Genomic DNA, 20,830 nt, shown 5'->3' with positions numbered 1-20,830 from the left:
AAAACAAATGAATTTGTATGTAGCATTTATGGATCTGGAGAAGGCATAAGAGTTGATAGAGATGCTCTGTGGAAGGTATTAAGAATATATGGTGTGGTGGCAAGTTGCTAGAAATAGTGAAAAGTTTTTATCGAGGATGTAAGGCTTGTGTACGAGTAGCAAGAGAGGAAAGTGATTGGTTCTCAGTGATTGTCGGTTTGTGGCAGGGGTGCGTGATGTCCTCATGGTTGTTTAATTTGTTAATGATGGGTTGGTAGGGAGGTAATGCCAGAATTTTGGAGAAGGGGCAAATATGCAGTCTGTTGTGGATGAGAGGGCTTGGGAAGTGAGTCAATTGTTGTTGCTGATAATACAGCACGGTGGCTGATTTGGGTGTGAAATTGCAGAAGTGGTGACTTGAGTTTGGTAAAAGTGTGTGAAAGAAGAAAGCTGAAAGCAAATGTGAGTAAGAGCAAGTTTATTAGGTTCAGCAGGGTTGAAGGACAAGTTAATTAGGATTCAAGTTTGAATGGAGAAAAATTGGAGGAAGTGAAGTATTTTAGATATCTAGGAGTGGATTGGCAGCGAATGTAAGCATGAAAGTGAAAGCGAGTCATAGGGTGAGGGAGGGATCAAAGGTTCTGTGAGCGATGAAGAATGTATGGAAAAAGAAAATCTTATCTCAGAGAGCCAAAATGGGTATGTTTGAAGGAATAGTAATTCCACAGTATTATACAGTTGTGAGGCATGGGCTATAGATAGGGTTGTACATAGAAGGGTGGATGTGTTGGAAATGAAATGTTTGGGGATAATATGTGGTGTGAAGTAGCTTGATCAAATAAGTAATGAAAGGATAAGAGAGATGTGTAGTAATAAAAAGAATGTGGTTGAGAGAGCAGAAAAGGATGTGTTGAAATGTTTTGGACATATGGAACAAATGAGTGAGGAAAGGCTGACAAAGAGGATATATGTGTCAGGGGGTGAAGGGAACAGGAGAATGGGAGACCAAATGGAGGTGGAAGGATGGAGTGAAAAAGATTTTGAGTGATTGGGGCCTGAACATGCAGGAGGTGAAAGGTGTGCAAGGAATAAGTGATTTGGAACATGTAGTATACTGGATCACTTACTGTCAATGGACTGAACCAGGCATGTGAAACGTCTGTGGAAACCATAGAAAGTTTTGTGGGGCCTGGATGTGGATAAGGGAGCGTGTTTTAGTGCATTACACATGACAGCTAAGACTGAGTGTGAACAATATGGGCTTTTTGTCTGTTTTCCTGTTTTGTGTATATATGTGTATATGTTGATATGTATATATGCATGAATGGGTGTTTTTTTTTTTTTATTTTTTTTTGCTTTGTCGCTGTCTCCCGCGTTTGCGAGGTAGCGCAAGGAAACAGATGAAAGAAATGGCCCAGCCCACCCTCATACACATGTATATACATACGTCCACACACGCAAATATACATACCTAAACATCTTTCCATGGTTTACCCCAGATGCTGCACATGCCCTGATTCAATCCACTGACAGCACGTCAACCCCGGTATACCACATCGATCCAATTCACTCTATTCCTTGCCCTCCTTTCACCCTCCTGCATGTTCAGGCCCCGATCACACAAAATCTTTTTCACTCCATCTTTCCACCTCCAATTTGGTCTCCCACTTCTCGTTCCCTCCACCTCCGACACATATATCCTCTTGGTCAATCTTTCCTCACTCATTCTCTCCATGTGCCCAAACCATTTCAAAACACCCTCTTCTGCTCTCTCAACCACGCTCTTTTTATTTCCACACATCTCTCTTACCGTTACGTTACTTACTCGATCAAACCACCTCACACCACACATTGTCCTCAAACATCTCATTTCCAGCACATCCATCCTCCTGCGCACAACTCTATCCATAGCCCACGCCTTGCAACCATACAACATTGTTGGAACCACTATTCCTTCAAACATACCCATTTTTGCTTTCTGAGATAATGTTCTCGACTTCCACACATTCTTCAAGGCTCCCAGGATTTTCGCCCCTCCCCCACCCTATGATCAACTTCCGCTTCCATGGTTCCATCCGCTGCCAGATCCACTCCCAGATATCTAAAACACTTCACTTCCTCCAGTTTTTCTCCATTCAAACTTACCTCCCAATTGACTTGACCCTCAACCCTACTGTACCTAATAGCCTTGCTCTTATTCACATTTACTCTTAACTTTCTTCTTTCACACACTTTACCAAACTCAGTCACCAGCTTCTGCAGTTTCTCACATGAATCAGCCACCAGCGCTGTATCATCAGCGAACAACAACTGACTCACCTCCCAAGCTCTCTCATCCCCAACAGACTTCATACTTGCCCCTCTTTCCAAAACTCTTGCATTTACCTCCCTAACAACCCCATCCATAAACAAATTAAACAACCATGGAGACATCACACACCCCTGCCGCAAACCTACATTCACTGAGAACCAATCACTTTCCTCTCTTCCTACATGTACACATGCCATACATCCTCGATAAAAACTTTTCACTGCTTCTAACAACTTGCCTCCCACACCATATATTCTTAATACCTTCCACAGAGCATCTCTATCAACTCTATCATATGCCTTCTCCAGATCCATAAATGCTACATACAAATCCATTTGCTTACCTAAGTATTTCTCACATACATTCTTCAAAGCAAACACCTGATCCACACATCCTCTACCACTTCTGAAACCACACTGCTCTTCCCCAATCTGATGCTCTGTACATGCCTTCACCCTCTCAATCAATACCCTCCCATATAATTTACCAGGAATACTCAACAAACTTATACCTCTGTAATTTGAGCACTCACTCTTATCCCCTTTGCCTTTGTACAATGGCACTATGCACACATTCCGCCAATCCTCAGGCACCTCACCATGAGTCATACATACATTAAATAACCTTACCAACCAGTTAATAATACAGTCACCCCCTTTTTTAATAAATTCCACTGCAATACCATCCAAACCTGCTACCTTGCCGGCTTTCATCTTCCGCAAAGCTTTTACTACCTCTTCTCTGTTTACCAAATCATTTTCCCTAACCCTCTCACTTTGCACACCACCTCGAACAAGACACCCGATATCTGCCACTCTATCATCAAACACATTCAACAAACCTTCAAAATACTCTCTCCATCTCCTTCTCACATCCCCACTACTTGTTATCACCTCCCAATTTGCGCCCTTCACTGAAGTTTCCATTTGCTCCCTTGTCTTACGCACTTTATTTACCTCCTTCCAGAACATCTTTTTATTCTCCCTAAAATTTAATGATACTCTCTCACCCCAACTCTCATTTGCTCTCTTTTTCACCTCTTGCACCTTTCTCTTGACCTCCTGTCTCTTTCTTTTATACATCTCCCACTCAATTGCATTTTTTCCCTGCAAAAATCGTCCAAATGCCTCTCTCTTCTCGTTCACTAATAATCTTACTTCTTCATCCCACCACTCACTACCCTTTCTAATCAACCCACCTCCCACTCTTCTCTTGCCACAAGCATCTTTTGCGCAATCCATCACTGATTCCCTAAATACATCCCATGCCTCCCCCACTCCCCTTACTTCCATTGTTCTCACCTTTTTCCATTCTGTACTCAGTCTCTCCTGGTACTTCCTCACACAAGTCTCCTTCCCAAGCTCACTTACTCTCACCACCCTCTTCACCCCAACATTCACTCTTCCGTTCTGAAAACCCATACAAATCTTCACCATAGCCTCCACAAGATAATGATCAGACATCCCTCCAGTTGCACCTCTCAGCACATTAACATCCAAAAGTCTCTCTTTCGCGCGCCTGTCAATTAACACGTAATCCAATAACGCTCTCTGGCCATCTTTCCTACTTACATACGTATACTTATGTATATCTCGCTTTTTAAACCAGGTATTCCCAATCACCAGTCCTTTTTCAGCACATAAATCTACAAGCTCTTCACCATTTCCATTTACAACACTGAACACCCCATGTATACCAGTTATTCCCTCAACTGCCACATTACTCACCTTTGCATTCAAATCACCCATCACTATAACCCAGTCTCGTGCATCAAAACCACTAACACACTCATTCAGCTGCTCCCAAAACACTTGCCTCTCATGATCTTTCTTCTCATGCCCAGGTGCATATGCACCAATAAATACCCATCTCTCTCCATCAACTTTCAGTTTTACCCATATTAATCGAGAATTTACTTTCTTACATTCTATCACATACTCCCACAACTCCTGTTTCAGGAGTAGTGCTACTCCTTCCCTTGCTCTTGTCCTCTCACTAACCCCTGACTTTACTCCCAAGACATTCCCAAACCACTCTTCCCCTTTACCCTTGAGCTTCGTTTCACTCCAGGTTCCTTTCCTCAAACATACTACCTATCTCTCCTTTTTTCACATCTTGGTTACATCCACACACATTTAGACACCCCAGTCTGAGCCTTCGAGGAGGATGAGCACTCCCCGCGTGACTCCTTCTTCTGTTTCCCATTTTAGAAAGTAAAATATATATATATATATATATATATATATATATATATATATATATATATTTTTTTTTTTTTTTTTTTTTTTTTTTTTTGCCGCTGTCTCCCGCGTTTGCGAGGTAGCGCAAGGAAACAGACGAAAGAAATGGCCCAACCCACCCCCATACACATGTATATACATACGTCCACACACGCAAATATACATACCTACACAGCTTTCCATGGTTTACCCCAGACGCTTCACATGCCTTGATTCAATCCACTGACAGCACGTCAACCCCGGTATACAACATCGCTCCAGTTCACTCTATTCCTTGCCCTCCTTTCACGCTCCTGCATGTTCAGGCCCCGATCACAAAAAATCTTTTTCACTCCATCTTTCCACCTCCAATTTGGTCTCCCTCTTCTCCTCGTTCCCTCCACCTCCGACACATATATCATCTTGGTCAATCTTTCCTCACTCATTCTCTCCATGTGACCAAACCATTTCAAAACACCCTCTTCTGCTTTCTCAACCACGCTCTTTTCATTTCCACACATCTCTATTACCCTTACGTTACTTACTCGATCAAACCACCTCACACCACACATTGTCCTCAAACATCTCATTTCCAGCACATCCATCCTCCTGCGCACAACTCTATCCATAGTCCACGCCTCGCAACCATACAACATTGTTGGAACCACTATTCCTTCAAACATACCCATTTTTGCTTTCCGAGATAATGTTCTCGACTTCCATACATTCTTCAAGGCTCCCAGAATTTTCGCCCCCTCCCTCACCCTGTGATCCACTTCCGCTTCCATGGTTCCATCTGCTGCCAGATCCACTCCCAGATATCTAAAACACTTCACTTCCTCCAGTTTTTCTCCATTTAAACTCATATATATATATATATATATATATATATATATATATATATATATATATATATATATATATATAAAGGCTGCAGGTTTGGATGGTATTGCAGTGGAATTTATTAAAAAAGGGGGTGACTGTATTATTGACTGGTTGGTAAGGTTATTTAATGTATGTATGACTCATGGTGAGGTGCCTGAGGATTGGCGGAATGTGTGCATAGTGCCATTGTACAAAGGCAAAGGGGATAAGAGTGAGTGCTCAAATTTCAGAGGTATAAGTTTGTTGAGTATTCCTGGTAAATTATATGGGAGGGTATTGATTGAGAGGGTGAAGGCATGTACAGAGCATCAGATTGGGGAAGAGCAGTGTGGTTTCAGAAGTGGTAGAGGATGTGTGGATCAGGTGTTTGCTTTGAAGAATGTATGTGAGAAATACTTAGAAAAGCAAATGGATATGTATGTAGCATTTATGGATCTGGAGAAAGCATATGATAGAGTTGATAGAGATGCTCTGTGGAAGGTATTAAGAATATATGGTGTGGGAGGCAAGTTGTTAGAAGCAGTGAAAAGTTTTTATCGAGGATGTGAGGCATGTGTACGTGTAGGAAGAGAGGAAAGTGATTGGTTTTCAGTGAATGTAGGTTTGCGGCAGGGGTGTGTGATGTCTCCATGGTTGTTTAATTTGTTTATGGATGGGGTTGTTAGGGAGGTAAATGCAAGAGTTTTGGAAAGAGTGGCAAGTATGCAGTCTGTTGTGGATGAGAGAGCTTGGGAAGTGAGTCGGTTATTGTTCGCTGATGATACAGCGCTGGTGGGTGATTCATGTGAGAAACTGCAGAAGCTGGTGACTGAGTTTGGTAAAGTGTGTGAAAGAAGAAAGTTAAGAGTAAATGTGAATAAGAGCAAGGTTATTAGGTACAGTAGGGTTGAGGGTCAAGTCAATTGGGAGGTAAGTTTGAATGAAGAAAAACTGGAGGAAGTAAAGTGTTTTAGATATCTGGGAATGGATCTGGCAGCGGATGGAACCATGGAAGCAGAAGTGGATCATAGGGTGGGGGAGGGGGCGAAAATCCTGGGAGTCTCGAAGAATGTGTGGAAGTCGAAAACATTATCTCAGAAAGCAAAAATGGGTATGTTTGAAGGAATAGTGGTTCCAACAATTTTGTATGGTTGCGAGGCGTGGGCTATCGATAGAGTTGTGCGCAGGAGGGTGGATGTGCTGGAAATAAGATGTTTGAGGACAATATGTGGTGTGAGGTGTTTGATCGAGTAAGTAACGTAAGGCTAAGAGAGATGTGTGGAAATAAAAAGAGCGTGGTTGAGAGAGCAGAAGAGGGTGTTTTGAAATGGTTTGGTCACATGGAGAGAATGAGTGAGGAAAGATTGACCAAGAGGATATATGTGTCGGAGGTGGAGGGAACGAGGAGAAGTGGGAGACCAAATTGGAGGTGGAAAGATGGAGTGAAAAAGATTTTATGTGATCGGGGCCTGAACATGGAGGAGGGTGAAAGGAGGGCAAGGAATAGAGTGAATTGGATCGATGTGGTATACCGGGGTTGACGTGCTGTCAGTGGATTGAATCAGGGCATGTGAAGCGTCTGGGGTAAACCATGGAAAGCTGTGTAGGTATGTATATTTGCGTTTGTGGACGTGTATGTATATACATGTGTATGGGGGTGGGTTGGGCCATTTCTTTCATCTGTTTCCTTGCGCTACCTCGCAAACGCGGGAGACAGCAACAAAGCAAAAAAAAACAAAAAAAATATATATATATATATATATATATATATATATAAATATTATTATTATTTTGCTTTGTCGCTCCTGCATTTGCGAGGTAGCGCAAGGAAACAGACGAAAGAAATGGCCCAACCCACCCCCATACACATGTATAGATATTTTTTTTTTTTTTTTTTTTTATACTTTTATACTTTATACTTTATACTTTATATATATATATATATATATATATATATATATATATATATATATATATATATATATATATATGAAGTCTGTTGGGGATGAGAGAGCTTGGGAAGTGAGTCAGTTGTTGTTCGCTGATGATACAGCGCTGGTGGCGGATTCATGTGAGAAACTGCAGAAGCTGGTGACGGAGTTTGGTAAAGTGTGTGGAAGAAGAAAGTTAAGAGTAAATGTGAATAAGAGCAAGGTTATTAGGTACAGTAGGGTTGAGGGTCAAGTCAATTGGGAGGTGAGTTTGAATGGAGAAAAACTGGAGGAAGTGAAGTGTTTTAGATATCTGGGAGTGGATCTGTCAGCGGATGGAACCATGGAAGCGGAAGTGGATCATAGGGTGGGGGAGGGGGCGAAAATTTTGGGAGCCTTGAAAAATGTGTGGAAGTCGAGAACATTATCTCGGAAAGCAAAAATGGGTATGTTTGAAGGAATAGTGGTTCCAACAATGTTGTATGGTTGCGAGGCGTGGGCTATGGATAGAGTTGTGCGCAGGAGGATGGATGTGCTGGAAATGAGATGTTTGAGGACAATGTGTGGTGTGAGGTGGTTTGATCGAGTAAGTAAAGTAAGGGTAAGAGAGATGTGTGGAAATAAAAAGAGCGTGGTTGAGAGAGCAGAAGAGGGTGTTTTGAAATGGTTTGGGCACATGGAGAGAATGAGTGAGGAAAGATTGACCAAGAGGATATATGTGTCGGAGGTGGAGGGAACGAGGAGAAGAGGGAGACCAAATTGGAGGTGGAAAGATGGAGTGAAAAGGATTTTGTGTGATCGGGGCCTGAACATGGAGGAGGGTGAAAGGAGGGCAAGGAATAGAGTGAATTGGAGCGATGTGGTATACAGGGGTTGACGTGCTGTCAGTGGATTGAATCAAGGCATGTGAAGCGTCCGGGGTAAACCATGGAAAGCTGTGTAGGTATGTATATTTGCGTGTGTGGACGTGTGTATGTACATGTGTATGGGGGGGGTTGGGCCATTTCTTTCGTCTGTTTCCTTGCGCTACCTCGCAACCGCGGGAGACAGCGACGAGGTATGAAAAAAAAAAAAAAATATATATATTTATTTTGCTTTGTCGCTGTCTCCCGTGTTAGCAAGGTAGCGCAAGGGAAACAGACGAAAGAATAGCCCACCCCATCCACATACACATGTATATACATACACGTCCACACACGCAAATATACATAACTATACATCTCAATGTATACATATATATACACACACAGACATCTACATATATACACATGTACATAATTCATAGTCTGCCTTTATTTATTCCCATCACCACCTCGCCACACATGGAATAACAACCCCCTCCCCCCTCGTGTGTGAGGTAGCGCTAGGAAAAGATAACAAAGGCCCCATTCATTCACACTCAGTCTCTAGCTGTCATGTAATAATGCACCGAAACCACAGCTCCCTTTCCACATCCAGGCCCCACAGAACTTTCCATGGTTTACCCCAGACACTTCACATGCCCTGGTTCAATCCATTGACAGCACATCGACCCCGGTATACCACATCGTTCTAATTCACTCTATTCCTTGCCCGCCTTTCACCCTCCTGCATGTTCAGGCCACGATCACTCAAAATCTTTTTCACTCCATCTTTCCACCTCCAATTTGGTCTCCCACTTCTCCTCATTCCCTCCACCTCTGATACATATATCCTCCTGGTCAATCTTTCCTCACTCATTCTCTCCATGTGACCAAACCATTTCAAAACACCCTCTTCTGCTCTCTCAACCACACTTTTTATTTCCACACATCTCACCCTTACATTACCTACTCGATCAAACCACCTCACACCACATATTGTCCTCAAACATCTCATTTCCAGCACATCCACCCTCCTGCGCACAACTCTATCCATAGCCCATGCCTCGCAACCATACAACATTGTTGGAACCACTATTCCTTCAAACATACACATATTTGCTTTCCGAGATAATGTTCTCGACTTCCAAACATTCTTCAAGGCTCCCAGAATTTTCGCCCCCTCCCCCACCCTATCATTCACTTCTGCTTCCATGGTTCCATCCGCTGCCAGATCCACTCCCAGATATCTAAAACACTTTACTTCCTCCATTTTTTCTCCATTCAAACTTACCTCCCAGTTGACTTGACCCTCAACCCTGCTATTCCTAATAACCTTGCTCTTATTCTTATTTACTCTTAACTTTCCTCTTTCACACACTTTACCAAACTCAGTCACCAGCTTCTGCAGTTTCTCACATGAATCACCCACCAGCGCTGTATCATCAGCGAACAATAACTGACTCACTTCCCAAGCTCTCTCATCCACAACAGACTGCATACTTGCCACTCTTTCCAAAACTCTTGCATTTACCTCCCTAACAACCCCATCCATAAACAAATTAAACAACCATGGAGACATCACACACCCCTGCTGCGAACCTACATTCACTGAGAACCAATCACTTTCCTCTCTTCCTACACGTACACATGCATTACATCCTCGATAAAAACTTTTCACTGCTTCTAACAACTTGCCTCCCACACCATATATTCTTAATACCTTCCACAGAGCATCTCTATCAACTCTATCATATGCCTTCTCCAGATCCATAAATGCTACATACAAATCCATTTGCTTTTCTAAGTATTTCTCACATACATTCTTGAAAGCAAACACCTGATCCACACATCCTCTACCACTTCTGAAACCACACTGCTCTTCCCCAATCTGATGCTCTGTACATGCCTTCACCCTCTCAATCAATACCCTCCCATATAATTTACCAGGAATACTCAACAAACTTATACCTCTGAAATTTGAGCACTCACTCTTATCCCCTTTGCCTTTGTACAATGGCACTATGCAAGCATTCCGCCAATCCTCAGGCACCTCACCATGAATCATATTATTATTTATTATACTTTGTCGCTGTCTCCCGCGTTTGCGAGGTAGCGCAAGGAAACAGACGAAAGAAATGGCCCAACCCCCCCATACACATGTATATACATACGTCCACACACGCAAATATACATACCTACACAGCTTTCCATGGTTTACCCCAGACGCTTCACATGCCCTGATTCAATCCACTGACAGCACGTCAACCCCGGTATACCACATCGCTCCAATTCACTCTATTCCTTGCCCTCCTTTCACCCTCCTGCATGTTCAGGCCCCGATCACACAAAATCTTTTTCACTCCATCTTTCCACCTCCAATTTGGTCTCCCTCTTCTCCTTGTTCCCTCCACCTCCGACACATATATCCTCTTGGTCAATCTTTCCTCACTCATCCTCTCCATGTGCCCAAACCACTTCAAAACACCCTCTTCTGCTCTCTCAACCATGCTCTTTTTATTTCCACACATCTCTCTTACCCTTACGTTACTCACTCGATCAAACCACCTCACACCACACATTGTCCTCATACATCTCATTTCCAGCACATCCATCCTCCTGCACACAACTCTATCCATAGCCCACACCTCGCAACCATACAACATTGTTGGAACCACTATTCCTTCAAACATACCCATTTTTGCTTTCCGAGATAATGTTCTCGACTTCCACACATTCTTCAAGGCCCCCAGGATTTTCACCCCCTCCCCCACCCTATGATCCACTTCCGCTTCCATGGTTCCATCCGCTGCCAGATCCACTCCCAGATATCTAAAACACTTCACTTCCTCCAGTTTTTCTCCATTCAAACTCACCTCCCAATTGACTTGACCCTCAACCCTACTGTACCTAATAACCTTGCTCTTATTCACATTTACTCTTAACTTTCTTCTTCCACACACTTTTCCAAACTCAGTCACCAGCTTCTGCAGTTTCTCACATGAATCAGCCACCAGCGCTGTATCATCAGCGAACAACAACTGACTCACTTCCCAAGCTCTCTCATCCCCAACAGACTTCATACTTGCCCCTCTTTCCAAAACTCTTGCATTTACCTCCCTAACAACCCCATCCATAAACAAATTAAACAACCATGGAGACATCACACACCCCTGCCGCAAACCTACATTCACTGAGAACCAATCACTTTCCTTTCTTCCTACACGTACACATGCCTTACATCCTCGATAAAAACTTTTCACTGCTTCTAACAACTTTCCTCCCACACCATATATTCTTAATACCTTCCACAGAGCATCTCTATCAACTCTATCATATGCCTTCTCCAGATCCATAAATGCTACATACAAATCCATTTGCTTTTCTAAGTATTTCTCACATACATTCTTCAAAGCAAACACCTGATCCACACATCCTCTACCACTTCTGAAACCACACTGCTCTTCCCCAATCTGATGCTCTGTACATGCCTTCACCCTCTCAATCAATACCCTCCCATATAATTTACCAGGAATACTCAACAAACTTATACCTCTGTAATTTGAGCACTCACTCTTATCCCCTTTGCCTTTGTACAATGGCACTATGCACGCATTCCGCCAATCCTCAGGCACCTCACCATGAGTCATACATACATTAAATAACCTTACCAACCAGTCAACAATACAGTCACCCCCTTTTTTAATAAATTCCACTGCAATACCATCCAAACCTGCTGCCTTGCCGGCATTAAATAACCTTACCAACCAGTCAACAATACAGTCACCCCCTTTTTTTAGTAAATTCCATTGCAATACCATCCAAACCTGCTGGCTTGCCAGCTTTCATCTTCTGTAAAGCTTTTACTACCTCTTCTCTGTTTACCAAATCATTTTCCCTAATCCTCTCACTTTGCACACCACCTCGACCAAAACACCCTATATCTGCCACTCTGTCATCAAACACATTCAACAAACCTTCAAAATACTCACTCCATCTCCTCACATCACCACTACTTCTTATCACCTCCCCATTAGCCTCCTTCACTGAATTTCCCATTTGCTCCCTTGTCTTACACACTTTATTTACCTCCTTCCAAAACATGTTTTTATTCTCCCTAAAATTTAATGATACTCTCACTTGCCCTCTTTTTCACCTCTTGCACCTTTCTCTTGACCTCCTGCCTCTTTCTTTTATACATCTCCCACTCATTTGCATTTTTTCCCTGCAAAAATCGTCCAAATACCTTTCTCTTCTCTTTCACTAATAATCTTACTTCTTCATCCCACCACTCACTACCCTTTCTAATCAACCCACCTCCCACACTTCTCATGCCACAAGCATCTTTTGCGCAAGGCATCACTGCTTCCCTAAATACATCCCATTCCTCCCCCACTCCCCTTACCTCCTTTGTTCTCACCTTTTTCCATTCTGTACTCAGTCTCTCCTGGTACTTCCTCACACAAGTCTCCTTCCCAAGCTCACTTACTCTCACCACTCTCTTCACCCCATCATTCTCTCTTCTTTTCTGAAAACCTCTACAAATCTTCACCTTCGCCTCCACAAGATAATGATCAGACATCCCTCCAGTTGCACCTCTCAGCACATTAACGTCCAAAAGTCTCTCGCGCGCTTATCAATTAACACATAATCCAATAACGCTCTCTGGCCATCTCTCCTACTTACATACGTATACTTATGTATATCTCACTTTTTAAACCAGGTATTCCCAATCACCAGTCCTTTTTCAGCACATAAATCTACAAGCTCTTCACCATTTCCATTTACAACTCTGAACACCTCATGTATACCATTTATCCCCTCAACTGCCACATAACTCACCTTTGCATTCAAATCTCCCATCACTATAACCTGGTCTTGTGCATCAAAACCACCAACACACTCATTCAGCTGCTCCCAAAACACTTGCCTCTCATGATCTTTCTTCTCATGCCCAGGTGCATATGCACCAATAATCACCCATCTCTCTCCAACTTTCTGTATTTACCCATATCAATCTAGAATTTACTTACTTACACTCTATCACATACTCCCACAACTCCTGTTTCAGGAGTAGTGCTACTCCTTCCCTTGCTCTTGTCCTCTCACTAACCCCTGACTTTACTCCCTTTCATTCCCAAACCACACTTTCCCTTTACCCTTGAGCTTCGTTTCACTCAGAGCCAAAACATCCAGGTTCCTTTCCTCAAACATACTACCTATCTCTCCTTTTTTCTCATCTTGAATACATCAACACACATTTAGACACCCCAATCTGAGCCTTCGAGGACGATGAGCACTCCCCATGTGACTCCTTCTTCTGTTTCCCTTTTTAGAAAGTTAAAATACAAGGAGGGGAGGGTTTATGGCCCTCCGCTCCCGTCCCCTTTAGTCGCCTTCTATGACATATGAGGAATGCGTGGGAAGTACTCTTTCTCCCCTATCCCCAGGGATAATATATATATATATTTCTTCAAACATACCCATTTTTGCTTTCCTAGATAATGTTCTCGACTTCCACACATTCTTCAGTGCTCCCAGAACTTTCGCCCCCTTAACCACCCTATGATTCACTTTTACTTCCATGGTTCCATCCGCTGCCAAATCCACTCCCAGATATCTAAAACACTTCACTTCCTCCAGTTTTTCTCCATTCAAACTTATCTCCCAATTGACCTGTCCCTCAACCCTACTGTACCTAATAACCTTACTCTTATTCACATTTACTCTCAGCTTTCTCCTTTCACACAATTTACCAAACTATAGGTGGTGGAGGATATGTGGATCGGGTGTTTGCTTTGAGGAATGTATGTGAGAAATGCTTGGAAGGGCAAATGGATTTGTATGTAGCATTTATGGATCTGGAGAGGGCATGTGATAGAGTTGATAGAGATGCTCTGTGGAAGGTATTAAGAATATATGGTGTGGGAGGAAAGTTGTTAGAAGCAGTGAAAAGTTTTTATCGAGGATGTAAGGCATGTGTACGTGTAGGAAGAGAGGAAAGTGATTGGTTCTCAGTGAATGTAGGTTTGCGGCAGGGGTGTGTGATGTCTCCATGGTTGTTTAATTTGTTTATGGATGGGGTTGTTAGGGAGGTAAATGCAAGAGTTTTGGAAAGAGGGGCAAGTATGAAGTCTGTTGGGGATGAGAGAGCTTGGGAAGTGAGTCAGTTGTTGTTCGCTGATGATACAGCGCTGGTGGCTGATTCATGTGAGAAACTGCAGAAGCTGGTGACTGAGTTTGGAAAAGTGTTTGGAAGAAGAAAGTTAAGAGTAAATGTGAATAAGAGCAAGGTTATTAGGTACAGTAGGGTTGAGGGTCAAGTCAATTGGGAGGTGAGTTTGAATGGAGAAAAACTGGAGGAAGTGAAGTGTTTTAGATATCTGGGAGTGGATCTGGCAGCGGATGGAACCATGGAAGCGGAAGTGGATCATAGGGTGGGGGAGGGGGCAAAAATCCTGGGGGCCTTGAGGAATGTGTGGAAGTCGAGAACATTATCTCGGAAAGCAAAAATGGGTATGTTTGAAGGAATAGTGGTTCCAACAATGTTGTATGGTTGCAAGGCGTGGGCTATGGATAGAGTTGTGCGCAGGAGGATGGATGTGCTGGAAATGAGATGTTTGAGGACAATGTGTGGTGTGAGGTGGTTTGATCGAGTGAGTAACGTAAGGGTAAGAGAGATGTGTGGAAATAAAAAGAGCGTGGTTGAGAGAGCAGAAGAGGGTGTTTTGAAGTGGTTTGGGCACATGGAGAGGATGAGTGAGGAAAGATTGACCAAGAGGATATATGTGTCGGAGGTGGAAGGAACAAGGAGAAGAGGGAGACCAAATTGGAGGTGGAAAGATGGAGTGAAAAAGATTTTGTGTGATCGGGGCCTGAACATGCAGGAGGGTGAAAGGAGGGCAAGGAATAGAGTGAATTGGAGCGATGTGGTATACCGGGGTTGACGTGCTGTCAGTGGATTGAATCAGGGCATGTGAGGCGTCTGGGGTAAACCATGGAAAGCTGTGTAGGTATGTATATTTGCGTGTGTGGACGTATGTATATACATGTGTATGGGGGGGGTTGGGCCATTTCTTTCGTCTGTTTCCTTGCGCTACCTCGCAAACGCGGGAGACAGCGACAAAGTATAATGAAAAAAAAAAAATAATATATATATTGTATTTCAACTTTCTAAAAGGGGAAACAGGAGTCATGCAGGTAGTGCTCATCCACCTCGAAGGCTCAGATTGGGGTGTCTAAATGTGTGTGGATGTAACCAAGATGAGAAAAAAGGAAAGATAGGTAGTATCTTTGAGGAAAGAAACCTGGATGTTTTGGCTCTGAGTGAAACGAAGCTGAAGGGTAAGGGGGAAGAGTGGTTTGGGAATGTTTTGGGTGTAAAGTCAGGGGTTGATGAGAGGACAGGAGTAAGGGAAGGAGTGGCACTACTCCTGAAACAGTTGTGAGAATATGTGATAGAGTGTAAGAAAGTAAACTCTAGATTGATATGGGTAAAACTGAAAGTGGATGGAGAGAGATAGGTGATTATTGGTGCCTATGCACCTGGGCATGAGAAGAAAGATCATGAGAAGCAAGTGTTTTGGGAGCAGCTGAGTGAGTGTTAGCAGTTCTGATGCACAAGACCGGATTATAGTGATGGGTGATTTGAATGCAAAGGTGAGTAATGTGGCTGTTTAGGGAATAATTGGTGTACATGGGGTGTTCAGTGTTGTAAATGGAAATGGTGAAGAGCTTGTAGATTTGTGTTGAAAAAGGGCTTGTGATTGGGAATACCTGGTTTAAAAAGAGGGATATACATAAGTATGCATATGTAAGTAGGAGAGATGGCCAGAGAGCATTATTGGATTACATGTTAATTGATAGGTGCGTGAAAGAGACTTGGATGTTAATGTGTTGAGAGGTGCAACTGGAGGGATGTCTGATCATTATCTTGTGGAGGCGATGTCTGATCATTATCTTGTGGAGGCGAAGGTGAAGATTTGTAGAGGTTTTCAGAAAAGAAGAGAGAATGATGGGGTGAAGAGAGGGGTGAAAGTAAGTGAGCTTGGGATGGAGAATTGTGTGAGGAAGTACCAGGAGAGACTGAGTTCAGAATGAAAAAAGGTGAGAGTAGAGGACGTAAGGGTAGTGAGGGGGGGAATGGGATGTATTTAGGAAAGCAGTGATGCCTTGCGCAAAAGATGCTTGTGGCATGAGAAGCCTTGGAGGTGGGCAGATTAGAAAGGGTAGTGAGGGAGGAATGGGATGTATTTAGGAAAGCAGTGATGCCTTGCGCAAAAGATGCTTGTGGCATGAGAAGCGTTGGAGGTGGGCAGATTAGAAAGGGTAGTGAGTGGTGGGATGAAGAAGTAAGATTATTAGTGAAAGAGAAGAGAGAGGCATTTGAATGATTTTTGAAGAGAAATAGTACAAATGAAAAGGAGATAGGGGATTAAGAGTACTTCCCACGTATTCCCTGCGTGTCGTAGAAGGCGACTAAAAGGGGAGGGAGCGGGGGGCTGGAAATCCTCCCCTCTCGGTTTTTTTTTAATTTTCCAAAAGAAGGAACAGAGAATTGGGCCAGGTGAGGGTATTCCCTCAAAGGCCCAGTCCTCTGTTCTTAACGCTACCTCGCTAATGCGGGAAATGGCGAATAGTTTGAAAGAAAAAGAAAAGGAGATTTATAAAAAAAAAAGAGGCAGAAGGTTAAGAGAAAGGTGCAGGAGGTGAAAGAGATGGCAAATGAGAGATGGGGTGAAAGAGTATCATCAAATTTTAGGGAGGATAAAAAGATGTTTTGGAAGGAGGTAAATAAAGTGCATAAGACAAGAGAACAAATGGGAACATCAGTGAAGGGGGCAAATGGGGAGGTAATAACAATTAGCGGTGATGTGAGAAGGAGATGGAGTGAGAATTTTGAAGGTTTGTTGAATGTGTTAGAAGATAGTGGCAGATATAGGGTGTTTGGGTTGAGGTGGTGTGTGAAGTAAGAGGGTAAGGGAGAATGATTTGGTAAACAGAGAAGAGGTAGTGAAAGCTTTGCGGAAGATGAAAGCCCGCAAGGCAGTGGGTTTGGATGGTATTGCAGTGGAATTTATTAAATAAGGGGGTCACTGTGCCTGAGGATTGGCGAAATGCATGCATAGTGCCATTGTACAAAGGCAAAGTGGATAAAGGTGAGTGTTCAAATTACAGAGGTACAAGTTTGTTGAGTATTCCTGGGAAATTATAAGGAGGGTATTGATTGAGAGGGTGAAGGCATATACAGAGCATCAGACTGGGGAAGAGCAGTGTGGTTTCAGAAGTGGTAAAGGATGTGTCGATCAGGTGTTTGGTTTGAAGAATGTATGCGAGAAATAATTAGAAAAACAAATGAATTTGTATGTAGCATTTATGGATCTGGAGAAGGCATAAGAGTTGATAGAGATGCTCTGTGGAAGGTATTAAGAATATATGGTGTGGGTGGCAAGTTGCTAGAAATAGTGAAAAGTTTTTATCGAGGATGTAAGGCTTGTGTACGAGTAGCAAGAGAGGAAAGTGATTGGTTCTCAGTGATTGTCGGTTTGTGGCAGGGGTGCGTGATGTCTCCATGGTTGTTTAATTTGTTAATGGATGGGGTTGGTAGGGAGGTGAATGCCAGAATTTTGGAGAGAGGGGCAAATATGCAGTCTGTTGTGGATGAGAGGGCTTGGGAAGTGAGTCAATTGTTGTTTGCTGATAATACAGCACTGGTGGCTGATTTGGGTGTGAAACTGCAGAAGCTGGTGACTGAGTTTGGTAATGTGTGTGAAAGAAGAAAGCTGAGAGTAAATGTGAATAAGAGCAAGGTTATTAGGTACAGTAGGGTTGAGGGACAAGTCAATTGGGAGGTGAGTTTGAATGGAGAAAAACTGGAGGAAGTGAAGTGTTTTAGATATCTGGGAGTGAATTTGGCAGTGGATGGAACCATGGACGCAGAAGTGAGTCACAGGGTGGGGGAGGGGCAAAAATTCTGGGAGCGTTGAAAAATGTGTGGAAGACGAGAATGTTATCTCGGAAAGCAAAAATGGGTATGTTTGAAGGAATAGTGGTTCCAACAATGTTATATGGTTGCAAGGCATGGGCTTTATTAGACAGAGTTGTGCGAAGGAGGGTGGATATATTGGAAATGAGATGTTTGAGGACAATTTGTGGTGTGAGGTGGTTTGATTGAGTAAGTAATGAAAGGGTAAGTGAGATGTGTGGTAGTAAAAAGTGTGGTTGAGAGAGCAGAAGAGGGTGTTTTGAAATGGTTTGGCCACATGGAGGGAATGAGTGAGATAAGATTGACAAAGAGGATATATGTGTCGGAGGTGGAGGGAACAAGGAGAAGTGGGAGACCAAAGTGGAGGTGGAAGGATGGAGTGAAAAAGATTTTGAGTGATCGGGGCCTGAACATGCAGGAGGGTGAAAGGCATGCAAGGAATAGAGTGAATTGGAACAATGTGGTATACCAGGGTCGACGTGCTGTCAGTGGATTGAACCAAGGCATGTGAAGCGTCTGGGGTAAGTCATGGAAAGTTTTGTAGGGCCTGGATGTGGAAAGGGAGCTGTGGTTTCGGTGCATTATACATGACAGCTAGAGACTGAGTGTGAACGAATGTGGCCTTTGTTGTCTTTTCCTAGCGCTACCTCGCGTGCATGTGGGAAGGGGGTTGTCATTTCATGTGTGGCGACAGGATTAATAAAGGCAGCAAGTATGAATTATGTACGTGTACATACGTATATGTCTGTGTATGTATATATGTGTATACGTTGAAATGTATATGTAAGTATATGTGCGTGTGTGGAAGTGTATGTATATACATGTGTATGTGGAAGGGTAGGGCCATTCTTTCGTCTGTTTCCTTGCACTACCTTGCTAATGTGGGAGACAGCGACAAAGCATAATAACAAATGTGTATGTGGATGGGCCATTCTTTTGTCTGTTTCCTGGTGCTACCTAGCTGATGCGGGAAATGGCTATCATTAAAAAGAAAAAAAAGCTTGTGGATTTGTGTGCTGAAAAGACTGGTGACTGGAAATATCTGGTTTTAAAAGAGAAATATACATAAGTATACTTATGAGTAGGAGATGGTCAAAGGGTGTTATTGGACTGTGTTAATTGATAGGCTGGTAAAAGAGAGACTTGGATGTTAATGTGCTGAGAGGGGCAGCTGGAGGGATATTTGATCACTAGGTGAAGATTTTTAAAGATTTCCAAAAAGAAGAGAGAATGCTGAGGAGAAGAGAGTGGTGAGAGTAAGTGAACTTGGAAAGGAGACATGAGGAAGTACCAAGAGAGATTGAGTGTAGAATGGCAAAAGGTGAGAGAAAATTATGAGAGGAGTGGGTGAGGAATGGAATGTATTGAGGGAAGCAGCGATGGCTTTTGCAAAAGATGCATGGCGCACGAGAAAAGTGGGAGGTGTGCAGATTAGAAAGGGTAAACAGTGGTTGGATGAAGTAAAGTTGTTAATGAAAGAGAAAAAAGCATTTGGACAATACTTGCAAGGAAGGATTGCAAATGACTGGGAGGTGTATAAAAGAAAGCAGCAGGTCAAGAGAAAGGTGCAAGGGTTGAAAAAGAGGGCAAATGAGAGTTGGGGAGAGAGTATCATTAAACTGTAGGGAGAATAAGATGATGTTTTGAAAGGAGATAAATAACATGCAGAAGACAAGAGAACAAAAGGTAACATTGGTGAAGGGGGCAAGTGGGGAAGTAATAATACATGGTGATATAGTGAGAAGATGGAGTATTTTGAATGTTTGTTGATAGAGTGGTAGATGTTGGGTATTTTGGTTGGGGTGGTGTGCGAAGTGAGAGGGTCAGGGAGAATGTTTTGGTTAAGCAAGAAGAGGTAATGAAAGCTTTGCAGAAGATGAAATCTGGCAAGGCAGTGAGTTTGGATGGTATTGCAGTAGAATTTATTAGGAGGGGGCGACTGTGTTGTTGATTGGTTGGTAGGGATATTCGGTGTATGTATGGACCATGGTGAAATGCCTGAGGATTGGCAGAATGCATGCATAGTGTTACTGTACAAAGGCAATGGGGATAAAGGTGAGTGTTCTAACAACAGAAGCATAAGTTTGTCAAGTATTCTTGGGAAATTATATGGGAGGGTATTGATTGAGAGGGTAAAGGCATGTACAGAGCATCAGATTGGGGAAGAGCAGTGTGGTTTCAGAAGTGGTAGATGATGTGTGGTTCAGGTGATTGCTTTGAAGAATGTGTATGAGAAATAACTAGAAAAACAGATGGATTTGTATGTAGCATTTATGGATCTGGAGAAGGCATATGATAGGGTTGATAGAGATGCTTTATGGAAGGTCTTAAGAGTATATGGTATGGGAGGTAAGCTGCTAGAAGCAGTGAAATTTTTTTTTTATCAAGGATGTAAGGCATGTGTACAAGAAGAGAGGGGAGTGTTTGGTTCCCAAAGCTGCAGCTGGGGTGTGATATCCCCATTATTGTTTAAGTTGTTAATGGATTGGGGTGGTTAGGAAGGTTTTCCTGGTGCTGCATATACATGTAGAGGTAGTGCATAAGTATTGGATGTTATTGCCTTTCAGGATACACTGATGGTCAATTACTCCAACTGTAAGTGTAAAATTGTACCGAGAATGCATACGAGGTTTTGCTAAAAGATATAGTTGAAACCTATTTCTTATTAATGTGAAATTTTGATTTTGCACTCCCTGATAGGT

The sequence above is a fragment of the Panulirus ornatus genome, chromosome 56, assembly GCF_036320965.1.
Source record: "Panulirus ornatus isolate Po-2019 chromosome 56, ASM3632096v1, whole genome shotgun sequence".
Classification (NCBI taxonomy): Eukaryota; Metazoa; Arthropoda; class Malacostraca; order Decapoda; family Palinuridae; genus Panulirus; species Panulirus ornatus.
This window is presented reverse-complemented; position numbering follows the sequence as displayed.